Raw genomic sequence first — 10,979 nt, 5'->3', positions numbered from 1 at the left:
CACAATACTGCATAGGGGCATGTACATGGTTGAGGGTAAGTAAGTGAAGGTAAAGTTATGCAGTTTAATTTAGAACCCAAGTTTTTAGCTGGTTGTCATTTCCACATAATTGCACTATAGAAACCTGATGATAAAGTGCTACATTTAGCAGGGTTTAGTCTGTTATTGTGTTGACACCAAAACAGAGCCCATAATAATGCATTCCTAACTGATGTACTGCTAATGCTAAACACCTAGTTCTACAACACCTTTACAAATTATACATACAGAATATTGTTTTCACATGTTGTGAAGAGAGTATATAAATATGCATTGGAAATCAATGAAATTCTTCAATGTCTGCATCTAATGAAAAAAATATGCATTATTTTCTGTGGTTCATATTGCATCTTCTTTCAATAACAGTAATGCCAGTATGAGCGTTTAACAAGTGGTGCTGGTAAACCAGCTGTAGGCTGACAAGTATTCTCCTGTGCAATCATGATCTGTTCCACTGCACATGATCATGCAACATAAATGGTACAACAAACACTTGTGTTTAGGATGCTGATGTATGAACCAATAATTAGAAACTAAACTAACACTTGACTGCATTTTGCCTTGAACTTCATGACATTATACCTTTAATATTAAAAAATGCCAGGATGATAATTCCGAAGCTCACAAAGTCACATACTTTTGTGGATGATAAGGATTGCAGTATTGGCTGATGCTGCACAATTGGAGAATTATTGGTTGGCAAAATTGAGACAAGTTGAATATTTCAGTAAGCAATATAAGAGCCCTGATTACACAAATGTTGTATTGTACTGAAGGTCATTACTTTGTAAGCAAAGTTTATGTTGGTTTTGGACTTTTATTATTATTTAATACCATAAATATTAATATATTGGCTAACAAACATTCAAATATTGTATTGACTCTGATATGAATTTAAAAATATATTTCCGAAAGTGCTGAAGCTGCACAAAACTTTGTTATATCCTATCTTTAAGTATGCCTTGCATGTATATATATAATTATAGATATAACATTTTGGGTGAAAAGTAGTTTGGGTGGAGATGATTGGGGATGGGCATTTTTGGGGTCTACTGGCAGGGGTACCCCACTAATATAAATTACTGGAATTGCCCATCCCTTACATATAGAGTCCTGCCAATTATTTTCCGGTAGTTTTTAACTGGATACTTCATGAGCAGACCTAGGTCAATGAGGGGATTGGCTTTTTGGGGGTCTACTGGCACTTGTACCCCTCTAATAAAAAATTTCTGGAAATGCCCAAACCTTACATATGAGTGATACCTATCATTTTTCAGTAGATATCAACTGGTTACCTTATGAGCCGACCTAGGTCAATGAGGGGATGGGCTTTTTGGGGGTCTACTGCCAGGGGTACCCCACTAATATAAATTACTGGAATTGCCCATCCCTTACATATAGAGTCCTGCCAATTATTTTCCGGTAGTTTTTAACTGGATACTTCATGAGCAGACCTAGGTCAATGAGGGGATTGGCTTTTTGGGGGTCTACTGGCACTTGTACCCCTCTAATAAAAAATTTCTGGAAATGCCCAAACCTTACATATGAGTGATACCTATCATTTTTCAGTAGATATCAACTGGTTACCTTATGAGCCGACCTAGGTCAATGAGGGGATGGGCTTTTTGGGGGTCTACTGCCAGGGGTACCCCACTAATATAAATTACTGGAATTGCCCATCCCTTACATATAGAGTCCTGCTAATTATTTTTCGGTAGTTTTTAACTGGATACTTCATGAGCAGACCTAGGTCAATGAGGGGATTGGCTTTTTGGGGGTCTACTGGCACGTGTATCCCACTAATAGAAATTTCTGGAAATGCCCAAACCATACATACCTATCATTTTCCAGTAGGTATCAACTGGTTACCTTATGAGCCGACCTAGGTCAATGAGGGGATGGGCTTTTTGGGGGTCTACTGCCAGGGGTACCCCACTTATAGAAATTTCTGGAAATGGCCATCCCTTACATATGAGTGATACCTATCATTTTCCAGTAGGTATCAACTGGTTACCTTATGAGCCGACCTAGGTCAATGAGGGGATGGGCTTTTGGGGGGTCTACTGCCAGGGGTACCCCACTAATATAAATTACTGGAATTGCCCATCCCTTACATATAGAGTCCTGCTAATTATTTTTCGGTAGTTTTTAACTGGATACTTAATGAGCTGACCTAGGTCAATGAGGGTATTGGCTTTTTGGGGGTCTACTGGCACGTGTATCCCACTAATAGAAATTTCTGGAAATGCCCAAACCTTACATATGAAGTGATACCTATCATTGTCCAGTAGGTTTCAACTGGTTACATCATGAGCACACCTAGGTCAATGAGGGGGATTGGCATTTTGGGGGTCTACTTGCAGGGGTACCCCACTAATACAAATTACTGGAATTGCCCATCCCTCACATATAGAGTCCTGCTTATCATTTTCCAGTATTTTCTAACTGGTTACTTCATGAGCTCACCTAGGTCAATGAGGGGATGGGCTTTTTGGGGGTCTACTGGCACTTGTACCCCTCTAATATAAATATCTGGAAATGCCCAAACCTTACATATGAGTGATACCTATCATTTTTCAGTAGGTATCAACTGGTTACCTTATGAGCCGACCTAGGTCAATGAGGGGATGGGCTTTTTGGGGGTCTACTGCCAGGGGTACCCCACTAATATAAATTACTGGAATTGCCCATCCCTTACATATAGAGTCCTGCTAATTATTTTTCGGTAGTTTTTAACTGGATACTTCATGAGCAGACCTAGGTCAATGAGGGGATTGGCTTTTTGGGGGTCTACTGGCACGTGTATCCCACTAATAGAAATTTCTGGAAATGCCCAAACCATACATACCTATCATTTTCCAGTAGGTTTCAGCTGGTTACATCATGAGCTCACCTAGGTCAATGAGGGGATGGGCATTTTGGGGGTCTACTTGCAGGGGTACCCCACTTATAGAAATTTCTGGAAATGGCCATCCCTTACATATGAGTGATACCTATCATTTTCCAGTAGGTATCAACTGGTTACCTTATGAGCCGACCTAGGTCAATGAGGGGATGGGCTTTTTGGGGGTCTACTGCCAGGGGTACCCCACTTATATAAATTACTGGAATTGCCCATCCCTTACATATAGAGTCCTGCTAATTATTTTTCGGTAGTTTTTAACTGGATACTTCCTGAGCTGACCTAGGTCAATGAGGGTATTGGCTTTTTGGGGGTCTACTGGCACGTGTATCCCACTAATAGAAATTTCTGGAAATGCCCAAACCTTACATATGAAGTGATACCTATCATTTTCCAGTAGGTTTCAACTGGTTACATCATGAGCACACCTAGGTCAATGAGGGGGATTGGCATTTTGGGGGTCTACTTGCAGGGGTACCCCACTAATACAAATTACTGGAATTGCCCATCCCTCACATATAGAGTCCTGCTTATCATTTTCCAGTATTTTCTAACTGGTTACTTCATGAGCTCACCTAGGTCAATGAGGGGATGGGCTTTTTGGGGGTCTACTGGCAGGGGTACCCACCAATAAAAATGACTGGAAATGCCCATCCCTTGTAACTGAAATCCTGACCATCATTTTCCAATAGGTTTCAAGTTGTTACCTCATGAGCTGACCTAGGTCATCCGTGAGGCTGGCAAAGCTACCCCACCACCAATAATTACTGGCGATGGCCATTTGTTGCTCATGGGGCCATACCTGACACATTGTATTTACTTTGATGTGGTTACCATGAAAGCTGATCTAGGTTAGCTTTTAGGTGACTTTAAAATTGCTTTCCCAGCCACACCCACCACAGCCGGTTTGCCAGTTGTCTGGTTTCATATACAGGAATGCACTGTGAACATTGTGATGTACAAGGCAATTGATTACCTTCCCAGCTAACCAAACCCTATGGGCTCCCGGTCTATATTGATGCTCCATTGACACCCTTGCCTCCAGAATGTGACTGTGTGACATCACGTGTTAGAATCGCTTTAGAATTCATTGGACATTTGAGTGAATGTAGGGACCAAAACATGAACTTTTTATGCAATTCTTTGAGAAACATAACATAGCTCCACTAAAATATGCAAAAGTGATCTACTTCCACCCCACCAAAAAACCTTGTCTTGTGGATGGGGGTGGGGGGGGGGTGGGTTAAGAAGACCAGTTCATACAACTTTATAAAGAACATACCTGGAAATATTTTCGATATGAATTTCAACATTTTTTATCATTGAAATTTCTTCGGGCATGCACCCAAAGGTCACAGTTTACTTTTCTTACAAAGGGACCTTTGCAACATAATGTTTTAACAATAGTGTTCTTTGAATATTGTTTGATGGGTATGACAGGAATTTGCATATTCAAGAAGTTTTTAAATATTTCTTGACATTGAGAAGAACTTGCCATTATTTTGGTTCTGTAAGTCCTTGTCACATCAACATAAAGACAGGTTTTTTCCTCATTTGTTATTATGATTTGGATTGAACCTCTTCAAAGCTTTTTATTCTCAGTATACACTTACACCAAATGTTCACATTATTATGGTCACTGTTATTTTTAAGAAGGTATCAAAAGATATTTTATGATTAACAAAGCAGACATCTTGGACTACCACTGCAGTGGTTTTTGAGTATGTGCCCCTGTCCTGTGGTCCATCATTGAAGAACTGTTCACATAAGTATGTTCCTTTTAGATAGGGAGCACTTAGAGTAGCCCTGTGACTGATGGGACATTTGCGGACCACCATTTTTAGGTACATTTAGTTAACTTGTAAGCGCTATATCAGAATGAAAAGAATACCCCTCCTGGTAGCTTCTTAATGTAGCTATATCAGAGCACCACCATTGAGAGAATATTGGCATTAACTATTTCACACAGTGGCATTTCCCTTGTGACTGATGGGACAGAAGCTCTGTGACTGATGGGACGCTACAGTATCTCCTCCAAAATTATAGCAAATTTTGTTTTGCACTAACTTCAGTTTGCATCCACATATGGTGCCAACTAGCATTAAACTTGGGTCATCTGGGCTCTAGCCACCCATAGTCATCACAGGTAGGGCCCACTTGAGTTGGCCAATGGGGGTGTGGGTCCCACATTGGTTTGCCATATGAGCATCCCATAGAAGCAACTGGCATATGTAGAACAGACACAGGCCCATGGAAAACCTGTTCCATTCCACACTTGCTGTCTCATATAGCCCCATATGACTGAGTCATGGGTGTGTGATTTGTTGGGGCCTCACTGGGAAAGCTGTTTGGGCCCATATTTGGTGAGGTATGTTGCCCATGTATGGGACTCATGTCATCCCACTTCGGTGTATCAAGTAATGACATCTGGAAAAATGAAACACAATCCATATGCATTTGAAACTTGCATTTTATTTATTAACAACAACAGAACGAGCTGAGCCTTGAAACATGCAAACATTGATAATGAACAGGATACTAATTATACAACATTGATGAAGTCATTTAAGTCACATGAGCTTTTGACAATATGCTGAGCTTAACCCTGGGCAGCAAAAGTAAGGAGATACTCTCAACTGTGGATTTAAAGGGTCCAATCTGCCCATCATATAGTGAAAGTCTGATACAAATTTTTTGAGCCATGTTCTCCATTTCCCCCCAAAATACTAAAGTGGTCAACATCCCATGAGGAAAGAGCCAAAACTAATAGGCAAAGGGGCATACATATACTATGAAAAGGATCCACCTGGCCTTACCAATGATTGGATTGGACCTTACATCATTTAAGTTACAGCCTAGTGGTTCTGTGAAAACTAATTCACTTGTGTGATGGGTACTCCTGTGGTGATACTGCCAACCAGGAGTGTGTTGTACAGTGCTTCAGGTTCTTTTTCCCCCTGATAGACCCACCAGTTCCTTTCACTCGGCCTCATTGTTCTGTGATCCAAGAATATTGCATTCCTCAAATTTTGGACAGAAGGGCCTGTATGCAGTGATCCAGCCCTCTCTACAAACCTCTGTGCATGCCACTGCTGTAGATGATAACAGTTGTTATGTCATTCTTTTTAGGAAATTAGGTATGAATGGAAGGACACTATTCTTGTACTAATACTTTTAGGCATTGCAAACTGTCCAATATAGGCTATACTATCTGAACCATATACTGTGACTGATGGGACAGTAAAATCCAAAGATCTGACATGTATACCAATCTTGATTCAGGATAACCTTCACAGGTCAATGAACACTTCATCATGTCACCATCATGTCAGTGACACAAGCTACTTTCAATAACATGGTCTAACAAATTAATTTGAAGAAATATACTGTACCTGTATTCTGATTTGCGTTTTGTTCACGTTCTCGACGCTTCTGTTGTGAAGACATCTCCCGCTTCTTCTTGTGGGCCCACTGTTTGCGATACGCTGATTGTGTTTTTTTTATATGCATCATATTTCCCCTCTGCTTTCAAACGTTCCCTCCTGTTTCGCTGTCTTTCAGCACTGGATTTCCCCATTTTGCATTGCACCACACATGCAGCCTAATTCTGTGACTGATGGGACAGAAGTTTCAGGTTGTCTTGCACATAACCCTATACACAATTGAAGAATCTCTGCTCATGCCAGATTAAGCCTTGAGTAGTACTAGATAGATGGACCCCCAACAACAGCTAAAATCATTCTGTTGGCTTATGACTAAAACAAATGTTAAAAAACTGTGACTGATGGGACATGTCCACACTCATTATTTCAAGAAATCACACAAAGACTTCTATTCGTATAGACACCTGTAACTTTGCAGAAGGTGAAAGGTCTCAAGGTGACTTTCATACTCAAAACAAAGTTGGTCATTTCTAGAATCATGCCAACTATTAAAGGGGCACTCTGAATTTTAGGAAATTTTGCTAATTTTTCGTTCCTGCAGCACTTGACAGTTAAATGCATGCTGCAGTGAGGAGAAACACGTTATAAGCCAGGTGACACCTGTTTTTGGTAGTTTAACTGTCATGTATATCAAATATCTCCCTCAAATGGCTGCAACCTTAAGTTGATTTTTAGTGAAAAATGCATCAATTCAATGGAATGTGTAATTAATTACTTAGTTAATTAAATTATTTGCTATATTGATTTTACAAAGGGATAACATTCAATAGTACCCATACTGGAGTCCTAACAGTGGTCCAGTGTGATGGAATAACATTAAATTGCCAATGTCGCCCTTAGTGCTGTTTTTATTCTATGTCGCCCTAAGTGTTGTGAAAAGAGATAAATTTACATAGGACAACTTGTATATGTGCAATTAAATAATTAATTAGTTAAATTATTTGCTATATGTATTGCGCAAAGGGATACATATAAATAATACCCATACTGGAGTCCTAACAGTGGTCCAGTTTGATGAAATATACATTAAATTGCCACTGTCGCCCTAAGTGCTGTTTTTATGATATGTTGCCCTAAGTGTTGTGAAAAGAGCTAAATTCACATATGCCAACATGAATATGTGTTATTAATTAATTAATTAGTTAAACTACTTGGTTTATTGTCTTGCAAAGGGAATTCTATTAATAGAACCCACACTGGAGTCCTATACAGTGGTCCAGTGTGACAAAATAGTATTGTATTACATGTATATGTGTAATTAATTACTTAGTTAATTAAATTATTTGCTATATTTATTTTACAAAGGGATTACTATCAATAGTACCCATACTGGAGTCCTAACAGTGGTCCAGTGTGATGGAATAACATTAAATTGCCAATGTTGCCCTAAGTGCTGTTTTTATTCTATGTCGCCCTAAGTGTTGTGAAAAGAGATAAATTCACATAGGACAACTTGTATATGTGTAATTAATTACTTAGTTAATTAGATTATTTTCTATATTTATTTTACAAAGGGATTACTATCAATAGTACCCATACTGGAGTCCTAACAGTGGTCCAGTGTGATGGAATAACATTAAATTGCCAATGTTGCCCTAAGTGTTGTTTTTATTCTATGTCGCCCTAAGTGTTGTGAAAAGAGATAAATTCACATAGGACAACTTGTATATGTGTAATTAATTACTTAGTTAATTAGATTATTTTCTATAGTAATTTTACAAAGGGGTTACTATCAATAGTACCCATACTGGAGTCCTAACAGTGGTCCAGTGTGATGGAATAACATTAAATTGCCAATGTCGCCCTTAGTGCTGTTTTTATTCTATGTCGCCCTAAGTGTTGTGAAAAGAGATAAATTTACATAGGACAACTTGTATATGTGCAATTAAATAATTAATTAGTTAAATTATTTGCTATATGTATTGCGCAAAGGGATACATATAAATAATACCCATACTGGAGTCCTAACAGTGGTCCAGTTTGATGAAATATACATTAAATTGCCACTGTCGCCCTAAGTGCTGTTTTTATGATATGTTGCCCTAAGTGTTGTGAAAAGAGCTAAATTCACATATGCCAACATGAATATGTGTTATTAATTAATTAATTAGTTAAACTACTTGGTTTATTGTCTTGCAAAGGGAATTCTATTAATAGAACCCACACTGGAGTCCTATACAGTGGTCCAGTGTGACAAAATAGTATTGTATTACATGTATATGTGTAATTAATTACTTAGTTAATTAAATTATTTGCTATATTTATTTTACAAAGGGATTACTATCAATAGTACCCATACTGGAGTCCTAACAGTGGTCCAGTGTGATGGAATAACATTAAATTGCCAATGTTGCCCTAAGTGCTGTTTTTATTCTATGTCGCCCTAAGTGTTGTGAAAAGAGATAAATTCACATAGGACAACTTGTATATGTGTAATTAATTACTTAGTTAATTAGATTATTTTCTATATTTATTTTACAAAGGGATTACTATCAATAGTACCCATACTGGAGTCCTAACAGTGGTCCAGTGTGATGGAATAACATTAAATTGCCAATGTTGCCCTAAGTGTTGTTTTTATTCTATGTCGCCCTAAGTGTTGTGAAAAGAGATAAATTCACATAGGACAACTTGTATATGTGTAATTAATTACTTAGTTAATTAGATTATTTTCTATAGTAATTTTACAAAGGGGTTACTATCAATAGTACCCATACTGGAGTCCTAACAGTGGTCCAGTGTGATGGAATAACATTAAATTGCCAATGTCGCCCTTAGTGCTGTTTTTATTCTATGTCGCCCTAAGTGTTGTGAAAAGAGATAAATTTACATAGGACAACTTGTATATGTGCAATTAAATAATTAACTAGTTAAATTATTTGCTATATGTATTGCGCAAAGGGATACATATAAATAATACCCATACTGGAGTCCTAACAGTGGTCCAGTATGATGAAATATACATTAAATTGCCACTGTCGCCCTAAGTGCTGTTTTTATGATATGTTGCCCTAAGTGTTGTGAAAAGAGCTAAATTCACATATGCCAACATGAATATGTGTTATTAATTAATTAATTAGTTAAACTACTTGGTTAATTGTCTTGCAAAGGGATTTCTATAAATAGAACCCACACTGGAGTCCTATACAGTGGTCCAGTGTGACAAAATAGTATTGTATTACATGTATATGTGTAATTAATTACTTAGTTAATTAAATTATTTTCTATATTTATTTTACAAAGGGATTACTATCAATAGTACCCATACTGGAGTCCTAACAGTGGTCCAGTGTGATGGAATAACATTAAATTGCCAATGTTGCCCTAAGTGTTGTTTTTATTCTATGTCGCCCTAAGTGTTGTGAAAAGAGATAAATTCACATAGGACAACTTGTATATGTGTAATTAATTACTTAGTTAATTAGATTATTTTCTATATTTATTTTACAAAGGGGTTACTATCAATAGTACCCATACTGGAGTCCTAACAGTGGTCCAGTGTGATGGAATAACATTAAATTGCCAATGTCGCCCTTAGTGCTGTTTTTATTCTATGTCGCCCTAAGTGTTGTGAAAAGAGATAAATTCACATAGGACAACTTGTATATGTGCAATTAAATAATTAATTAGTTAAATTATTTGCTATATGTATTGCGCAAAGGGATACATATAAATAATACCCATACTGGAGTCCTAACAGTGGTCCAGTTTGATGAAATATACATTAAATTGCCACTGTCACCCTAAGTGCTGTTTTTATGATATGTTGCCCTAAGTGTTGTGAAAAGAGCTAAATTCACATATGCCAACATGAATATGTGTTATTAATTAATTAATTAGTTAAACTACTTGGTTAATTGTCTTGCAAAGGGATTTCTATGAATAGTACCTACACTGGAGTCCTATACAGTGGTCCAGTGTGACAAAATAGTATTGTATTAAATGTTTATGTGTAATTAATTACTTAGTTAATTAAATTATTTTCTATATTTATTTTACAAAGGGATTACTATCAATAGTACCCATACTGGAGTCCTAACAGTGGTCCAGTGTGATGGAATAACATTAAATTGCCAATGTTGCCCTAAGTGCTGTTTTTATTCTATGTCGCCCTAAGTGTTGTGAAAAGAGATAAATTCACATAGGACAACTTGTATATGTGTAATTAATTACTTAGTTAATTAGATTATTTTCTATATTTATTTTACAAAGGGATTACTATCAATAGTACCCATACTGGAGTCCTAACAGTGGTCCAGTGTGATGGAATAACATTAAATTGCCAATGTTGCCCTAAGTGCTGTTTTTATTCTGTCGCCCTAAGTGTTGTGAAAAGAGATAAATTCGCATAGGACAACTTGTATATGTGTAATTAATTACTAGTTAATTAGATTATTTTCTATATTTATTTTACAAAGGGGTTACTATCAATAGTACCCATACTGGAGTCCTAACAGTGGTCCAGTGTGATGGAATAACATTAAATTGCCAATGTTGCCCTAAGTGCTGTTTTTATTCTATGTCGCCCTAAGTGTTGTGAAAAGAGATAAATTCACATAGGACAACTTGTATATGTGTAATTAATTACTTAGTTA

The 10,979-nt window shown here is 37.3% G+C and overlaps 1 long non-coding RNA gene across 1 annotated transcript; it reads right to left on the bottom strand.

Moving 5' to 3' along the window:
* Positions 1 to 42: 42 nt before the first annotated feature.
* On the bottom strand, positions 43 to 9,809 carry LOC139954804 (uncharacterized). Its single transcript, XR_011788192.1, has 2 exons — positions 6,334 to 9,809; positions 43 to 6,033 (listed from the first exon to the last, which is right to left on the bottom strand). It is a non-coding gene; the product is annotated as an uncharacterized lncRNA (long non-coding RNA).
* Between the last annotated feature and the right edge of the window lie 1,170 nt (positions 9,810 to 10,979).

This window comes from Apostichopus japonicus, chromosome 2, assembly GCF_037975245.1.
Source record: "Apostichopus japonicus isolate 1M-3 chromosome 2, ASM3797524v1, whole genome shotgun sequence".
In the NCBI taxonomy this organism is placed as follows: Eukaryota; Metazoa; Echinodermata; class Holothuroidea; order Aspidochirotida; family Stichopodidae; genus Apostichopus; species Apostichopus japonicus.
This window is presented reverse-complemented; position numbering and strand designations above follow the sequence as displayed.